This window comes from Mesocricetus auratus, unplaced genomic scaffold (genome assembly GCF_017639785.1).
Source record: "Mesocricetus auratus isolate SY011 unplaced genomic scaffold, BCM_Maur_2.0 Super-Scaffold_6730, whole genome shotgun sequence".
NCBI classification, from domain to species: domain Eukaryota; kingdom Metazoa; phylum Chordata; class Mammalia; order Rodentia; family Cricetidae; genus Mesocricetus; species Mesocricetus auratus.
In genome coordinates, this window is record NW_024429184.1 from 93748083 (window position 1) to 93766394 (window position 18312).

An 18312-nucleotide genomic window follows, 5' to 3' on the forward strand; every position below is an offset into this window, starting at 1 on the left:
CCCTTTCCAGTTTCCTACCCAGGGCTGAAGAGTCAGGTCTCATGAACACCATTGCAATCTCTTGTGCCAGGGCCATGTTTGTGGGCAGAGTCTCCAGCCAGCAAGGTGCTGATGAATGTCCCACCAGTGAGGGCTATAGTCACACATGGTGCATGAGACTCGGGCAAGTCCCACCCCAGCTCCAAAGTCCCACCCCAGCCCCGCTCACTGCCTTAAGAAGCAATCTGCACAAACTTGCTCTGCAGACCGCTTTTCCTCCTTTACCCTACCTCCAGACAGCCTGCCTGAGCGTCCCTCCTGCCCCGCCCCTGCCCTGCGTCTCCCCTCTCTGAATTATTACTGGTCAAAACCTTCCTGATGCCCCCTTCTCAGTCCTGCCCCTCACATCCCTCCAGTGCTGGCCCCTCCAGCTGGACACCAGGCCTCCTTGGGCAGCACAGACAGCATCGGGCACCCAGGCGGAGCCAACAGGCCCCCTACAGAAGCCCATCTTCCCCTCGGCGGGTGCCTCTGGCTCCCCACTTCCTGCCAGAGATGTGGGCCAAAGAAAATCATTAGCAGCCCAGGCTGGGGGAGGGTTCATCCTAGCCTTCTTCCCCTCCTCTCCCAGCCTCCTGGGCTGGCCACACTGTTTATTATTCTAAAGGAGGAATTTGGCCTGCTGGCCAGGAGATGGGAGGTCACTCACTGCAAGGAGGCTGGCCTGGTAAGCTGTGCTGACCATGTAGGCTGGAAACTCATGGCATGCGGTCCCCAACCCTGATACTTTGTTAACATTCATCTTCTCTTCTCGGACCCTCTTCCTGCAGGGAAATGCCTGGGGGAGCTAAAGAAAGACTAAGCTGCAAAGGAGCCTCCTCACGTGGGAAGAAGAGAGCCAGAGAAGCCCAGAATCACTTCCGGGCCACATAGACACAAAAGTGGGTTCCAGTTGCGGCCAAGACAGACCAGGCAAATGAGCTTCCAGGGGGAGAATGCAAGGCAGTGCCATCATTGAACTGACTTGATTCTCTCTGAAAGAAGCACCCCTCACCAGACCCTTGAAGCCGCTGTGACAATAACTGGATCTCCTGTCTGCTCCGGGACTCATTTGCATAGCCATTCAGAGAGGTGGTGATAGTCTTTTTTTTTTTTTTCTTAAACAGGGTCTCTCTGTATAGCCCTGGCCATTCTGGAACTAGCTCTGTAGACCAGGCTGGCCTTGAACTCAGAGACCTGCCTGCCTGTCTCATCAATGCTGGGATTAAAAGTGTGCACCACCATCTGGCTCTGTGATGGTCATCTCAAAGAGTTGACACTATTCTAAAGTTCTACCTTTTTGACTCCTCAAAGAGAAGGTTCTGGCCACCATCATTCTCAATGGTGCCACCTGAGGAAGTAATGACTGCTCAGGAATGCAGATGACATGTTTGAGGCCATAGTACCTGGGAATCCATGACATATGTCATCCCACTGACTCAGTGTGTAGATTCCGACACACTGTCTAGATGGCCTCAGTTTCCTCCTCTGTACCACTGGGAGTTAGATGCTTTTTCAGGTGACTTCCCACCAAATGAACCTGGGGTGTTTCTGGGGTGGCGTGGACAGCAAGCCACCGGTCGAGGACTCATCAGAGCGGGGCTCAGGGGCCCAGCACCACCTCCTGGGCATCTCAATGACTCTGACAGTCCTAGCTTTCCATTCAACGCCTTATGGAACATTTTGTGCTTCTGGAAGCTGTTATGTTCTGAGCAGCCCCAGGAAGGACCAGGCAGCCAACTGATGGCAAGTATCTGATAACTCCCTTTCTTTGAGATAGGGAACTGTGCCCCAGAAAAGAGTCACCTAGGTCACCATGGGCACCACACCAAGAGGCAGGCATCCCTTCCCTACCATGCTATCCTGTCCAGTGAGTCCCCTACAGCGGAGAAAATCTTCCACTTCTACTCCTTGCTGTGGTCAGGAAGCCCTCAGCATTGCCCCTGTTCAGGCCAGGTCCAGACAGGGGGTTGACTCAGCTTCTCACAACAGATCCGAGGCACCCCTTAGGGAATCAGAGTGAGGCCCTAAGCCCAAGGGAGCAAGCATGCGTGGGAGTCATCCTCAGAGCCCCCGCCTTCCCGCTCACAAGCACATACAATTCCCCACTCCTTTCCCACCAACTTAATCTAAATAAATCCAGCCCATCTTGGCCACATCCGCCAGCATCAGCTTTCCTCCCTCGGGGTCCCGAGGCTCCCACGACACAAGCAGTCTGGGAAGGGGGGGGCTGCATTGCTGCCAGAGGGAGGCCTGCACACGGTGAACACATGCACACAGCCCAGATGCTGCCTACGCTCTCTCTCACATGCTCTTCTACAGAAAACACATGTGTAGCTATTCGCGTGTGTGCCCAGTCCTCAGGCAGGCACGTACCATGTGTGTGCCCACACAAGACACACGTGCACACAGCTTCTTCAGTGCCCAGGACACGTGCACACTGCACAGCCCGACAGCCGGGTTCTTTACCATGTGTCCACCAGAGATGCACTGATGTACAACAGTCACCCACGTACCCGCCCCCCCTCCACACAGGACATATAGAGAACGTGTGTACGCAGGACCACAGTCACCAAAAGAGGAGCTAGGCGCCTCGTTTGTTGTGTGGCATTTGGCGTTCATTCTCTCCCTTCATCCTCTGACAGCTTGTGGGTAGAGAATGATTATCCCCATTTTATAGCTAAGGACACTGAGGAGGACACTGCTTTGCCATGGAATTCAGACCAGACAAAAGGACAGTAGGGACGGAAATGTGGCAGCATGGCCTCTCCACTGCCTGCCACCCCCTGCAGGCTGGACAGAGGGCGGGCAGTGAGTGGAGGCTGATGAAACAGATGGCTTTGAGATTGCTGCAGCTGAGAGTCGATGGGACTGGCTTGGCGACTGCAGGTTGGAGGGGCCGAAGGGGCAAGTTTCAGAGGGAGCGCAAATGACAGGAAGATAAAGCCACGTTGTAAGAATGAGAATGAGACCATGTACAGGCTTAAGGGGTGCCACTGAGCTGGCTTCAAACGGAATGGAGGCGCAGGGCAGGCCAGGCAGAAACGCAACAATACGGGAGGGGAGAAAGTCGGCTGGGGCTCAAAGGGGCACTTGGTGCTCTTGGTGTCACCAGCTCCAGTCCCACCAAGTTCCGAATAAACAAGACACCCAAGCAGGAGGCCCCGTCTTGGGGTCACAAGGTCAGATCTTGGAATGTCGATGCCCTGCAGCCAGGAAACATCTAACTAATCCCTTCGTGAGGCTCACTGTACAGGCGGGGGGGGGGGGGGTGGGGGGGTGTGGGGGGTGGGGGTGTGGGGGGGGGGGGGGGACGACACTAAGGCGTGCAGCCGGGAAATGAGAAGTCCCATCTCAGCAGGATGGACTCTAACGCTCACCTGCCAGTGTCCCACTCCAGCACCTGCCCACATCTAGAGTCAAGCTACACACAGTCTGCCTCTCCACAGAACAGCCACTTTCCTTAACCTGTGCCAGATATGGGGACACCGGTGACAGATTCAGAGGTGTGGCCTGCTAAATTGCTGGCAAAAGTAAGAAACAAACTTGTTTCCTGGCCTTGTCCTGTCTTGCAAATCGGGGGCCCTTCATGGGTCCTGGATAGATGGCAAGATGGGAGGGAAGGAACCTGGTTATTATTTTTTCTCTCTGAGCTTCAGTACCAGAGAAAGGAAGAACTTTCCAGACTGACACTGCAGCTCTCCAGACCCTTGCCCTGTGGACTTGGAATGCCGGGATAGGGGTGGAGGCGAAGTAAGTCTCCCTAACCCCGACTGGGATGCCATGAGTCAGCTCGGAAGAGGCAGCCAGCTCTAGGCTGGGAGTGGGGGCGGCGGGGGGGGCAGAATCTGCAGCCAGGGACAGACTCCTTGGCTATCGGCTGGACAGTGAGCAAGTGACAACAGCCTAGTGTGGACCTGACAGAGTTTGGCACTTCTAGCCTTCCCAGAGCCAGCTGGTGCGGGTGTGGTCTTATAGTACCAGTCAGGAAGCCCCATCCTGGGAGCTAGAGAAGGGTCTGGAGGGTGAGGATACCATGACGAGCTGAAGAGAAAGCTGGGAAGGAATAGAGCCCATCTCCTCCATCCTACGGCTTGTTGTATTGGAGAAGTCTTACTCTACAGTGACTCTTGAGGAGTTTCGGAGTGGCACTGGCGACTCAGGATGGTGGGCCAGCCATCCGGGCAGTCTCTGGCTGTCTCTGTGTCCTTGTCCCCTCTGTTTCCCGTCGCCCCTCACCTGTCCTCATCCCCTTTCTCTGCAGTACTCATCCGACCTGTCATTCCTGACCTGCCTGTGGCTCTCGCAGGCACTCGGGTAGAGGTGGCTTCTGAGCCATGGCTGTAGGAACCATTCCTCACCCTCAGGCCCCGCCATTCCTCCTCACTGCTGAGGAAGGAAGGAAGGTCACTGTCCACTCAGCTCCCCAGGGCCCCACACCCGTCCTCTCCCCAGGAGGCCTCCCCAGGGACACAATGGAAAAGAAATGGCCTATTTTCTGGAAGTCCAAAATAAAATGAAACATCTGTCTGGAAGGGAGCCAAGCAGATAAAGAACGAACCGATCCCACCGCCCCCGCAACAGCCACCCCCCACCCCAGAGTGTGCGTGCTGGGGGTTGGGTGGTGGTGGACAGCCTGTGGGAAAGTGCTCAGTGTGTGTTAGGGCCCCAGGGAGGGACCAGCCTGGGAAGAAGGTCAGAGAGGAGGATGGGAGGCCCAGTCATGCCTCTGCCCACAGCCCAGCCGCCTGCAGAGCAAGCACTTCCTGCCCCCTGCCTCAGGCGCCTTGCTGGCCTCAGGCTCAACCCCCACTGCTTCATTCCAGGCCATACAGCCTGGCTCTGCAGATGCCCTGGGACCCCTGGCTTCCAGGGTCTCCCCCCTCCCGCCCCGCCCCGCCCAGGCGTCAGTTACTGCAGAAAAAATGGGGAACTTAGACGGCCTTGGAGAGTTCCAGGAGGCAGCAGCTCTACCTCAGGCCATCCTCTCTGGGCCCAGACCCTTTGCATGGTCACAGGGAGCCTGTTTAAGGCCTCAGCTGCCACCAGGACTAGGGTGCTTCCCAGACAGTACACTATGTCCTGCTGCATTCCTGTCTCACAGATGAGGAAACTGAGGACACACGTTATCTGCTCAGCTGTGGCTGCGGTGCAAAATCCTTGGCAGACTGCCCCTGCCCCTACCAGCACATAGGCCCAACTCCCGCCCACTCACCCACCCACCTACCTTCTTGCAGGACTAACAGCTACAAGCATACAGAAAGGACAGTGGGAGTCTGGGCAGCACCAGTCACACACTGATCACAAGTCTGCTGCCTGCTCATTCCTGTTTCTGGACTTCTCCACACAGTCTTTTGAGCTAGGACAAACCCAAGTTGACAGTCATGGGTGCTACACTCTTAGGGCCAGTAAGGGCCACACATGCCACGTCCCCACCTTCTCTGCAATTGCACACAGCCTGTGACAGGACTCTCTTCCCTTGGGGCCCTTTATACCCAGCAGCCCAGGACCCTCGGAGGCCAGCCTACCACAGTGGTTTTATTATTCCGAACACAGCCTGTCTCACTGTGTCCCCTACCTCTTGATTGGTCCTGCTTCTGTCTGCCAGCTTGCCCATATCCACTGAATGATACCTTTCTTCTCACTCACTGTTCCAATGGGAAAACAAATAAAAGCCCTACCTGATTGGCAGCCAGACCTTCTGCCCAGTGAAGTGACCCAGGAATTTTGATATATCCATATAAGAGTTGTTTGAGGGGGAAATGTGCTCATTATACCCATTTCACAGAGGAGAACACCGAGCCTCATGGAGGTTTAGCAACTTGTCCAAGGTCACATGGCCAACCATCAGGAGGAGCTAGGACAGTATGCAAACCCTGGCTGGTTTGGGTCCAAAGCCTGTTTTCTTAACCACTGATCAAGACAGCTGATCTCCCAACTAAGAGCAACTCTGTCCATAGGAAACTGGTCCTATCTGCAGCCCTCGGGGACAGGAGGGTCCTCCAAGGTCAAGACCCTGTCTTATCCTCACTGAGCACAATGTGCAGGGAATCTGCAGCCTCATGTTCACCCAAAGAGACAAAGTAGAGACAGAAACCAGAGCCTTTTGAGACTTCACAGTAGAACCCAGGAGAGGGATCCCTAACCCCAGCATGATGGCTGGCACACACCTTTAACCCCAGCAGCACTCGGGAGGCAGAGGCAGGAAGATCTCTATGACATTACAAGTTCTAGACTGGCCAGGACTATATAGTGAGACTATCTAAAAATCAGAGATTCTTGCGGAGAAAAACCCCAGTTTGGTCTCGTCACTAAGGCCCCTGAGACAACAACCAGGCAGCCTGGCTCAGTGTGTTGCTATCTCTGCCTCAGGAATATGGCCCTGCCTCTACCGGCCGAGCACCCCTAGTATAGTTACCAGAGCCTGGGAAGCTAGAGTTCCAGCCTTCACCTCTCTTTCCTCCCTGCACCCCCCACTCTCTAGAGCCTCATCTCGGGCTGGCGTCATGGCAACCGAGAGCACCAGGCCCTGGCAGCTAAAGGAGCCCCTGAGAGGGGTCCCAGGCTGGGGCTGGGAAGGGTACAGCAGGCACAAACAAGCAAACCTTCTGTTTCCCTGGCTGCCACCATCAGGACCAGCCGTGGGCTGGGGGGCCTCAGGGAGAATGTGTTCTCAGAGCCAAGTGGGCAGGGGGCAGGCAGGCCTCGAATCCCATTCCTACTGACCCACCAGCCCACGGCCTTCCCCCACCAGTCCATAGCCCATGGATCAGGCAGAGGCCGCTGGTTACGAAGAAAGCCCACCACTGATCCGTGCCAATTATAGAACATTGAGATTCCCCTCAGAGTCCGCCTGGGCAGTGAATTGGGAAGAAAATGTCCACGTTTTCTTCAGCCCCGAACTTTCTCAGCATCTCTTCCCTATGCCTTCCTGCAGGCTTCACCCTCTGGCTCCTGTCTTCACCTCTCATTCTCCAGGCTATAGCAGGCCTTTGCACTGAGTCATTGGGGCTTTGGATGAAGTTCATGCAAGCAGATGCTTGGAGGAGGGCCTGGTACCCCCATAGGAAGTCAGAGACCACGGGAGAAGTCACTTGCTCCGCCAGCCTCCAATGCATAGCTGACGCCTGGTAGACTAGCTTGGTCAGGGAGAGGATGCAGCTGCTACAGCAGATGACACAGGAAGCTCCAGAGGAGGGTCACCTGGGAAGTGGGAGCTGCCAGGGCATAGTATGAAACCAGCAGCAAGCAGCACCTCTCCCTCTGCTACACCCAGGTTCAATGAGGAGTTCGTTTGGCTACCAAGTGACCAGCCTAGGAATAAGTTTCATCTGGTGATGTCTCCCAGTCCATGACTATCAGCTAAGTCTCCTCTGTCCCTCCAATTTGATTTGCCACAGTTCAGAGACATACCGAATGATTATATGGGATCTCTCCAAATCCCCGATACAGGACTGAGCCTATTATAGTAGGTGCTCCATTGAGGCTTACATAGCATGGGACAGAATGGCTATGTGGAGTGAGCCCTTGCATCCCTCAGGCCTTGTCCTCAGCTGTTCCTTCGTGACACTGCTCTCTAGGCTGGGACCTGGGCTGGGCAGACAAGGGTGATGCTTTCCCTCTTGGCAGAGGTGATAGGACAGGCAGCTGGTGGAAACAGAACAGATATCCTAATGTCCCCTTTGCCACCCAGGGCAGGGAAATGGCATGGGAGCTCAGGTGGGCTGGGAGAGGCTTTCCATCTCAAAGTCATTTAACCCGCACCCAAACCCCAGCCCCCGCATCTGGAGCCGTGTGGCCACTGTGCGTTTAGCTTGCCCGAGTTTCCGGAAGAGGGCATGAGAGCCTCTGCTGTTGCTACGATGAAGATGATGCCGCGTTCAGGATGATGAAGAGCCTGCGGCATGCTCTCCCCTTCAGTAAACAGCAGCAACTATGATTCTGAGGCTCTGTGACAGATGAGGCAGGCCACGCCACGGAGCTCTTGCATGAGCTACCTTTGGCAAGTGGACAGGCGTCTCGGGGACAGGCCAGCGACAGATCTGTTAGACTAGAGCTGCGGTCTGTCAGCAAAGTGGTGAGTGACAGGCAGGGAGAGAGGGCAAGCCTGGGGCACCGGGTGAGGGTTTGGGCTCTGCCCTGGGTGTGTCAATGCATCGACTTCCAGGGGTTTAACTGATGGTGAGCGGCTAGCTTCTGATAGCATCATAACGGGAAGCATGGAAGGGGGCGGGGCAGGCAGGTCGTGAGCTGGCATAAGGACAGTCGGAGATTCCAGTTTCCAGAATGAGGCCCTGCCAAACCCAGACCAAAGTCCCCAGCAGAAGTAGCGGCATAATATGCAGAGCAGGTGTAAAGTGAGAAGGAGGGTAATTTTTTTGGTGTCTTTTTTTAAATTTAAATTAGAAACAAAGTTGCTTCACATGTCAATCCCCGGTCCCTCTCCCTTTCCCTCCCCTCCACCCACACCCTCCCACCAAACCCCCCAACATCCCCTCATTTCCCCAGGGAGGGTGAGGCCCTCCATGGGGGTGGCCATAGTCTGTCATTTCATCCAGGGCAGGGCCTAGACCCTCCCCCAAGAGTTCAGGGTGAGAGTGCTTTTCTCATTGTGGATGAGCACCCAAAGTCCGTTTGTATGCCAGGGATAAATACTGCCCAAGGCCCAATAGATTATCTAGGCCTCCTCACTGACACCCACATTCATGGGGTCTTGATCAGTCCCATGCTGGATTCCCAGCCATGAGTGTGGGATTCAAGAGCTAACCCTTGTCAGGTCAGCTGTTTCTGGGGGTTAAACCAGCCCAGTCTTAACCCCTTTGCTCATCAGTTCTCCCTCTCTGTCACTGGATCCCTTGAGTTCAGCTCAGTGTTTAGCTGTGGGAGTCTGCCTCTGCTTCCATCAGCCATTGGAGGAGGGGTCATTTTTTAAAGTCATTTGAAGCTTCAAAATGTTGCTTTGAGGGTATAACGCTAAGTGTGGGCCCTTCTCAGCACAGGATCCTCATGAGGGCGAATGCTCATGAAGTCACTATGTCCTAGAAAAAAGGGAAGGCCATCTGTCCATCGATCCATCTATCCATCCATCCTTCCTGACATTCATTAATTTCCTATTCACCACAGCACTAATAATTCAGCAGTCAGATCCAGGCTGGGCATTGACAAAGACATTAATACAGGTGAGATTAGAATAGCCGATGTGGTTCGCTGGGTTGAGCCTGAATGTTTACCTTCAAGCCCAATATTACTGGGGATCCGTGACAAGTTTATAAAGCCGGCTCTTGTCCCTCTGCAGTGGTCTGGACTTCCCTGACTATCTCTGTACCATTTATGTTCAGGAGGAGAAGAGCTGGTGGTATTACAGTTCTTGGGGACCCAATTTCCAGGAAAGGACAGTAACAAGGTCACCAACAAAATGTGACCAGCAGCCCTAATTAGCCTGGCAGGAGGGCTGGGGGGGTGTCGGTCAGTTGGTAGAGTGCTTGCCCAGCATGTAAGTAAGATACCTACCCAGCACCACATAAAATTGGGCATGGTGGTGCATGCCTGAACCTCCACCACACGGGAGGTGGAGGCAGGAAGGTCGGAAGGTCATGGTTAACTTCAGCTGCATATCAAGTTCAAGGCGAGCCTGGACTACATAAGACACTGTCTAGAAGAGGAGGAGGACAGGGCAGCCATGACACACAGGGGGGGGGGGGGGGCTGTCACTGCTAAAGGCAGCGCTGAATGGGCCTCAGGAGCCACTGATCTTTCCCTCCTCTTCCCCTCTCCATAGATGAGAAAACTACATCACAGTGGAGATGTGGGGGAGCTTTATGATCCCCAAGACCATACCAGGGGTTCCTATCCCTCATCAAGCAGGCTCTTTGGGCTGTGCCTGAGTTAGCAGAGCACTTGCTCTGTCATAAATCTTGGTCTCCAGCACTGCATAAAAACTGGGCATGGTGGGGCACGCTCATAATCCTAGCACTCAGGAGGTGGAGGCAGGAGGGCCAGAAGTTCAAGGTCAGCCAGTTCAAAGCCAGTTCAAAGCCAACCTAGGATACCTGAGACCCCAGAGAGAAGGGAGGTCTGTGGTGGGGTGGGCTTTGTTCCTCTGCTGCAAAGATCTTCCCTGCAGCCTTACTCCAGAGGGACAAGACGGCTGGTCCATAGACTGCAGGCAGAGCTGGGAGCCCTCTGTCTTTTGGGTGGTGATACGGATTCACACGTGGTCCATCACCTGTGATCTGCATAGCTTGAGATACATCCCTTTTTTCTCTGACCTTGGGTCCACCCTCATACCATAGGGAAATCAAACCAAATGAGCCCCGAAATCCTTTTCATCTCTGACATTCAGGCAATTCTCGAGCCTCTGACCCTCCCCAGGGACAGGGCTGTCCATCACAGAATGGAGAAGCTGGAACCTCCAGCAGATGAGAGCGTCAAGCATCAAGACATCAAACAGGCGTACTCTGAGGCAGGAGTGAGGGCATTAATATGATTAAAGCTGTACACAGACATACTTTGATTTTTTCACCCACCTGCACCAGGCTGTGCATTGTCTGAGCCCCCAAAGAAAGTGCTTAGGAGTAGAAGAGTCCCGGGGCCAGGTCTGGGGGTTCAGGGAGCTGTTTTCTAAGACTCCAGACCCCAAGACTTGGTGGGGGGGTACCAGGTGCAGAAAGTAGCAAGTGTGTGAATCCTACATCTGCTCCCATGGAGGTGGTCCCTTGGGGTCCATTCCCACCACTCCTGCTAATGTCCCTCTTTGTTTAGGGCCCAAGCCTACTTCCTCTTCAAACCAAAGCTCAGCCCTGGAAAGGACATCCAGGGTTTTTCTTGTACAGCCCTCACGCCCTACTTCCAGCCGCCTTGCTCTCAAGGAAGCAGGCACATAGACTCTGCAGGAGCATGCCCTGGAACTGGAAACTGAGCACATTAAAGGCCCTCTCCTGGTTAGAAAGTTCCCCTCCTTATTGCAGGTTAAGGTTTTCCATTAGCAGCCATTGATCCAGACCTCTTTCTGCAATGTGTAGAGAAAGGGTAAGAAGAAGAAGAAGAAAAAAAAAAAACCCTTTCACTGTAAAGTTAAATATGCATGATCCCAGAGTACACAGCAGGGCCTGTGCGGCTGCCAATCTAGCCTGGCAGGGCTTGGAATCCTGGGATTGTTCTGTGGTGGCAGGGAGCTTAGTGATCATCGGGGTCAATCTCTTTGTTCAACTGAGGGAGGACTGAGGTCCATGGTCACATGGCATTCTGGGACTTGAGGCCCCGCTCCGGAATGCTGAGGACAGATGAGGCAAGTCCTTGGAGTTTTATACTGGCTCCCAGGCCCCACCCAGCCTCTCCTCCACAAGGCTCTGAAATCAGAGAAACCCAAATGTTAATCCCAGATCCCCTACTTCCTATGGGTGGGACTGTGGGCCTCCGATATAGCCCCTTGGAGCACTTCTCCATCTGTAAAATGGGAAGAATTTGTATCTACTCCTCGAGATTGCAAGATTTAGTTAACATAGAAAATACGTATGAGCTTTCTGAATGCCAAGCACTGATGACCAAAGAGAGAACTTCAAGGTTTCTTCAAGGCAGAAACACACACAACTGTCCAGGACTTGGTTCTGCTCACAATAGCAGAGGTGCCACTGAGGGACCTGGGGAGGACCACTCCTTTCTCCTATCTCCCTGCTTCCAGAGTGAGTTGACGATGGAAAAGTCCCATTCCAAGGACCTGCTGCTCAGGACCCACAACCATCTGGAAGAAATAGAAGGGCCTTTCTGGAATGTCTGGTGACTCCTCTCCTCTCCTCTGCTCTGCTCTGCTCTCCTCTCCTTTCTCCTCTCCTCTCTTCTCCTCTCCTCTCCTCTCTTCCACATCACAAAGCCTGTTCAGAACAAAAGCCAGATTCCCTCTTAGAGCCCCGAGGGCATCTATTCCCAAAGCCAGCCTGTATACTGGGCATGGAGAAACAGGTACAAGATGTCTGGGTCCCTTCCATGGTCAAAGGTCTTTAGGGTTACAGATCATTTTCCTATCCAATGCTCACACACAGGAAATAGAGAGAACATGGGCTGCTCTCAGCTGTGGTCCCAAGTCCTCCCCAATTACAGGTCACAGCAACCAGGCTCTGTCACACTGTTCACAGAGAAGACTGAGGCCCAGTGAGGCAAAGTGCTGACCAGGCCACACATTCAGCCAACAACAAAATCAGAAGTCAGCACCTGGCTGGGCATGGGAGGCAAAGGCAGGCAGATGTCCAAGTTCAAGACTAGTCTGGCAGCCGGGCGTTGGTGGCACACGCCTTTAATCCCAGCACTCGGGAGGCAGAGGTAGGCGGATCTCTGTGAGTTCGAGGCCAGCCTGGTCTACAGAGCGAGTGCCAGGACAGCCTCCAAAATAATACAGAGAAACCCTGTCTCGAAAAAACAAAAATAAAAACCAAACAAAACAAGACTAGTCTGGCCTACAGAGTGAGTTCCAGGAAGGTCAGAGTCAGGACTACACAGAGAGACCCCTCCTCCAAACAAAGTTAACGCCTAGTGTTGATCAGAGGGCTCACAACCTCTAGGTATGGGGCAGCACAGGGTGCCAGGCCGACCACAGGGAGCTTATTCGAGAATAGGCTTCTGACTTTGGATCCCCTGGGCTTTCCACTACCTCCCGACATCTGCTAGCAATTACAAGTCCAGCTTTTTTCCCACAGAGGAAAGAGGGCTGTTGATAACGCCGCACTGCCATGCTGTTGTCTGAAGTGCTTGCCAGACAGCCTCCCCCTCGCTCAGGACCAGAGTCTTGAAGCATCTAGGCCTGAAGCTACACTTTCTGTTGGGGATGCTGGAAGCCAGGAGGAAGCGCAGCAGGAGTGAGTGAGAGCTCCTGGCACGCACTGTATGGGGTGCAGCCTTTGGGTTGGCCTCCACCTCGGTCTAAACACTAGCTCCCATGTGTGAGCCTGGAGTCACTTAGCCTTGGTTTCTTCATCTGCAAACAGGAATAACAAAACTGACTCTGAAGCCTTGTTGTAAGCAATACAAAGTACGCTCACCGGTGACAGTGCCACCGTGACCGCAAGCTCCCTATGCTGAAGACTGATCGCTTTAGAAAGACCTGTTGGAGGCTTCAGTGAATCCTGGCCACCACTTTCTCACTGCCAACTTAGGGCTGGACACTGAGGCCACAAAGCAGCCAGAGCGGGGTCCAAACAGGTTGTGGTGTGCAAACAGAGAGCGGCAGAGAGGCCAAGTGCCAGCCTGCCAGTAGAAAGGCATGGCAGGCACCTGAAGCCTGGAGGAACCAGGGAGGGCTGCCTGGAAGAGGTATAGTTGGGGGGACCAGGAGAGGGAAATGACCAGGAAGAGCATTCCAAACAAGCAGGATGGAGGGGAGGACACATGCCCACAGGCAGGGTGATGCAAATTCCTTTCACAAACCCTGGAATCTAACCATCTGACACTAAGAAACCAGGCTGGAACCAAGGGTTCAAGTCTGCCTGGGACACTGGCATAGAGGAAGTTTAGAGTCACCTCCGCCCTGCTACCAGGCAGTGGCTGCAGTTAGGTGGTTGTCACATCAAGGTAGAGGGAGAAATATCCCTGCATCCTAGGGGACATTCAGAGTGCTGGGACATTCCTTCTGCAGTGGGCTGGGGCTTTCTCCAGATATGAGGAAGCTACCGAGAGATCTGGGCAACAGGGAAGCGTGATGAGATCTGGTTCAGATTTTAGGATAGAGTGGAGAAGGGGTCCTGAGGGAGAGAACGAGTAAGGAAGGACGGTGACAGAAGGAAATGGCCCAGCCACAGCCGCCCTGCACAGAGGAGCCCCCTAACCTGACAGCCCGGAACTAGACCCCACCCCAGCCACATGACCAGTAAGCTGGTTTGTAAACTTCCCTCCATCCAAAACTTGGAGAGCCAGAATTTTCTCAGTGGCTAGGGGTTTGGAAGGACATCTTAGGAATCTGGAAAATTTGCAAATCTATTTAAAAATCTCCAAAGTCTGCCTGGCAGTTGACTGGACTGGAGCCAGACTTAGTCTTAGGCGCAAGACTTGGTCCAAGGGACAGGGCTAGCTAGGATCCCGAGATTCCCCACTTCTGCGAAAGCTATTAGCCACCTCTGGATTTCCCTTCCTTGTCCCTGCTACCTCTCCCCATCCCCCACAGTCTTTGTTGTACCTTGGAGGTCCTGCTCAGTTGGCACCCAGAAAGCTCTGGGGTGTCTGAAGAGGTCAGATAGGCAGCAGGATTGATGGGGTAGCAGCTAACCAAAGTGGGATGGAGGGACAGCCCTGATATCAAGAGGCGTCCCCGCTCTCCCCCCATCTAATTTTGTTACACATTTTTCCTTTTCCCCCCTGCACAAAGAGGCACAGGCTGGGAAGGGGAGGGTAACGACAAGACACGGGATGGGTTTTCTCCTCCCTGAACTTACCAGGCTTCTGGTGTCCACTATCACCCCTTCCAGGAAGTCCTCCTCGCTGTCCTGTTATTTTGCTGGACCCCAAGCGTGCAACAGTAAAAGGGCTGGCCTGATTGCGGCAAGTCCTGGGAGAGTCAGGGGATCTGGAGGGTGCTCAGGGGCCAGGAGCAGCCTGGCCCCTCCTCACTCCAAAAGCATCCTTTGGGAGGAGCGGAGAAGCCTGGAAGGGCCGCCCTGGGTCTCGCTGGCAGGCAGGAGGCTGACGACTGGTCTGGGGCCTGTTCTGACTCCCGGTCTCCTCTCTGTTCTCCTCTCTCTCAAAGTTACTCCCAGAGCAAGCTTACGTCCCAGATAGGGCAGCCAGGACTGTGGCCACAGTCAGCCCTGGAGCTCACACCACTGTGGGCTTTACGTGCCCCCCCCCACCACACACTTTGGGGGAAAGGCTGCAGGGCCGATTCTGATTGGCCAAGCTGAGGGAAGGGAGGGCGAGAGGTGGGGCAGGGAGGGTGGACGCGTGTGTCTGTTTTCAATTTCAGGTTTTTTTTTCCCCCTCTTTCTTTTCCCCCAAGTTTCTTGTTTTTCTTCCTCCTTTCCCTCTGCTCCCTCCCTTCACTGGCTTGCTCAGGATGTGAGGGGATGTTTAGAAATTCCGCTGCCCACGCCAGCCACTGAGTCACTTTCTTAGAGTGGCCTGCTCCACTTGCCCGATAGTGGGCCAATGAAGCCCCCCTTCACCATGTCACCTGGGGTGGGAGTGTGTGTGTGTGTGTGTGTGTGTGTTCTCTGTGCCTCAGTTTCTCCATCTGTAATGGAAAATGCTGATGATCTGTGGAGTGAACTCAGCATTCACTCAGTGAACAAGCCCACTGAACTTCTGCCCTGTGTGAGTACTGGGTGCTGGAAGTCTGTAAGTTGGAGACCATCTGAGTTGGAGAGACATTCCCAGACACCCGCTAGAGGCGTGGCGGACATGCACTAGAGGAAGACCCAAAGCGGGCTGGGGGAAATCAGACAGCACTTGGTCATCAGGCCTTCAAGACTGCTGCTGCTGAGTCTCGCCTCTTCACCCGGGCCTGGGGCTACTTCTTCACCTGGGCCTGGGGCTGTCTCTGCTACCTTAAACTTTGGGTCTCATTCCTGTCCATCTCTGCACACAGATGAGTCAGTCATCAAAGGAGAGCCTGACTAAACACTCGCTGTACGATAAGGCCACTAAGCCCCTGAGAGTGGTGAGCACGCCTGTGATCCAGACAGGCGCACCAGAAGATGCTGTCCAAAAAAAATAAAAGTATATCCTTAGATTCCAGAAACAGAGTCTTACAGGCAGACCACCCCCAGGAATCCAAGCACGATGGGAGCTGAGCTCCCCTCTGACGCTGCGGCAGCTTCCCGGCAGCCAGTGGGACCTCACAGGGACCAGCTCTGCCATCACGGCGAGACAAACCACAAGATGATGGGAGACAGCAGAGACCCCTCCTCTTGGTCCCTGCCCTAGATTATTCCCCTCCAGCTCTTGTCAGTACCACAGACAGGGTTAGGACAACAGTACCCATGTCTCCTCAGTGTGACCACCCTGGAGCTATACATGATTTCTTGCTTCACTCTCACATTTCTGACTGGAGTCTCCAGGCAGACTCCAGGCAGCGGTGGCAGAGCAGCTCCGGTGTCAGGTCTCTGGCCTGGGGCTCCTGAAACTCTCCCAAGAAAGATAGCATCAGCCTAGTTTTCTCCAGAAGAAACAAAGGCCCAGAGGTAAACTGGCACAGAGAGGGAACATGACTGGCCCAAGGTCACCCAGCAGATGGCCTCACATGTTCATGCTCACTCCCTTTTAGCATCCTAAAGCCCCCGAGGAAACAGGAAATGGGTTATGTGCCCTGTTTTATAGCAAGGAAACTGAGGTACAAGTTCAACGAGTTTCCTGAGCTCACACAGCAGGCGCAAGGGCGGATCCAGGTTTGTCTGGAACCACACTCAGAGACAGGTGCCCTGCCCCGCCTTCCTCCCAGGGCACACAGCTTAGCTGTTGAGGAAGGTACCACCCATGGTGATCCTGTCCATCTCACTGCCCCCCCCCCCCAGGGCACACAGCTTAGCTGTGCCCCCCCCCGCCCAGAGCCCCTGGCTGCTTCTCTTCCACATCCACCTCTAAATCCCTGGTTTCAGACTCCTGGCCCTCAAAGACCCACTGGGTATTGTTTCAAAAGGACTCAGAGACTGGAATAGAGCCGCTGCCCCCACTCCCGGGGGAGCTGGGTTCCAGGGTTTGGAGAAGGGGTATCCCAGACCACGCACAGCTACGTTCTGCCCTCTTTCCACCATATCCTCTGCGTCTCTGCCCCCCCCCACTCTTCTCCAGTCCCGACAAGGTCTCAGATCAAAGGCACCTGAGACTCCACTATTTATCTTGCCATCACGGCTAGGTCTCACCTCAATAGCAATCGCTCAGCAGAGTGCTGGGCAGGACGGTATGGAAGAGGGGTCTCCGACTGGCCCAGACCATGTAGGGTAATGAGTGTCTACGAGGAGCGCCTGACCCAGGCCTTGGTGTCCACAGGGTCATGGAGCAGCATGGATGATGCCAAAGGTCACAGGGTCAAGCCTACACAGGATTTCCTGTGCCAAAGACTCCGCCAGAAATTGTCAACTCCTTGGGTTTGAGTCCCAAATCACAAAACAGAAAGAGAGGTGAGGGGGAAAGGGGGAACTATACCCCAAGAATTTTGCTTGGCTATGCTCCTCCGAACCTCAGACCAATTGCAGTGACCAGAATAGCTTGCAGGAAGCAAGGAAGAGTGTCTACTCCACAGTCCTTAGGAAGTGAGGACATCAGGCCCTGGCTTTCACAGTCATTGGAGGGTCCCTATCCCAGCTGGGCCTCAGTTTCTCAGCTGGGCTCACGGCTGCACAAGGACTGGAATGTTCTGCTGCAGCCCCCCTCGTGGCTGGACACTGACTAGACAGCCCCGGGGCAGGGGACAGCTGGGGGTCAAAGATTCAGCACAGAGGGTGCAGTGGTGGCGGCGGCCCCCCAGGGGAAGCTGGGGGGGGCTGCCGTTTCCGGCCAGCCCAGCATCCACTGGCCCATCTGGAATCATTTAGCTCTACCACCATTAACCCTTGGTGGGCACAGAAGCTGTTTTTCCTCCCCCTGATGGCAGGGCGGGGGAAGGAGGTACAGAACTACACAGTGTGCCACAGGGTACTTATGAAGGCCTGGATCATGAGGCTAAGCTGTCACAACCAAGGGGTAGATTCGGCACCCAGAGACTAAAGTCAGGTTCAGATTCCAGCCTCTCCGTTCCAGGCGGGAGGACCTGAATGAATCCCCAAGTTACCCAAGCCTCAGTTTCTTGCTCTAGAACACAGGTAAGTCAGGGTGGAGACCTGCTGAGATTGTCGGTATCCTCCAGGGCAGCATGGCGCCGGGAAGAGTGACCGGGGGTGGGGGGGTGGAGGGTGGCTTCTCTCATTTGAGAGTACCCCATCAGTATGTGCCCACACATTCGTGGCTTCTTCGGCATTCTGGGGATCGGGTAGCACTATCATGCTGGGGTGGCAGGCATGACCCCAGCGCCGCTGTGGACAGAGCAAACCACGCAACGTTCACTCCCTGCCTGTAACAAACAGGGAGGGAAAGTTGCTGACAGACGGCGGGTAGAGCTAAGAGGGGGCTCTAGGCCTTCTCCCCTCCATAGTCTGGGGGTATGCGCAAGGGGTAAGGGCCTGCGCTCAAAGTCCCAGAGCAACCCAGTTGCTTCTCAGCTGTGTGACTCGCAGAATGCCCAGCCTCGGGACTTTAAAACAGGGATACAGGGGCCTACCTCACGGGCTGTGAGAGGCATTGAGTGTAAGACCCACACAGGTCTTGTGCAAGCCTGAGGTA

The 18312-nt window shown here is 54.5% G+C and overlaps 1 protein-coding gene and 1 long non-coding RNA gene across 3 annotated transcripts in view; one reads left to right on the top strand and one right to left on the bottom strand.

The window, feature by feature from the left end:
* Pdgfrb (platelet derived growth factor receptor beta) overlaps positions 1-14824 on the bottom strand; it is a 37191-nt gene extending 22367 nt beyond the window's left edge. For both annotated transcript variants that reach the window (XM_005074687.4, XM_013116813.3), the window contains exon 1: positions 14436-14824. The gene's annotated coding sequence lies outside the window, so the exon portion shown is untranslated. The remainder of the gene's footprint in view (positions 1-14435) is intronic.
* On the top strand, positions 502-2178 carry LOC121138849. The gene is made up of 2 exons (XR_005875721.1): positions 502-706; positions 810-2178. It is a non-coding gene; the product is annotated as an uncharacterized LOC121138849 (long non-coding RNA).
* Positions 14825-18312: the final 3488 nt, after the last annotated feature.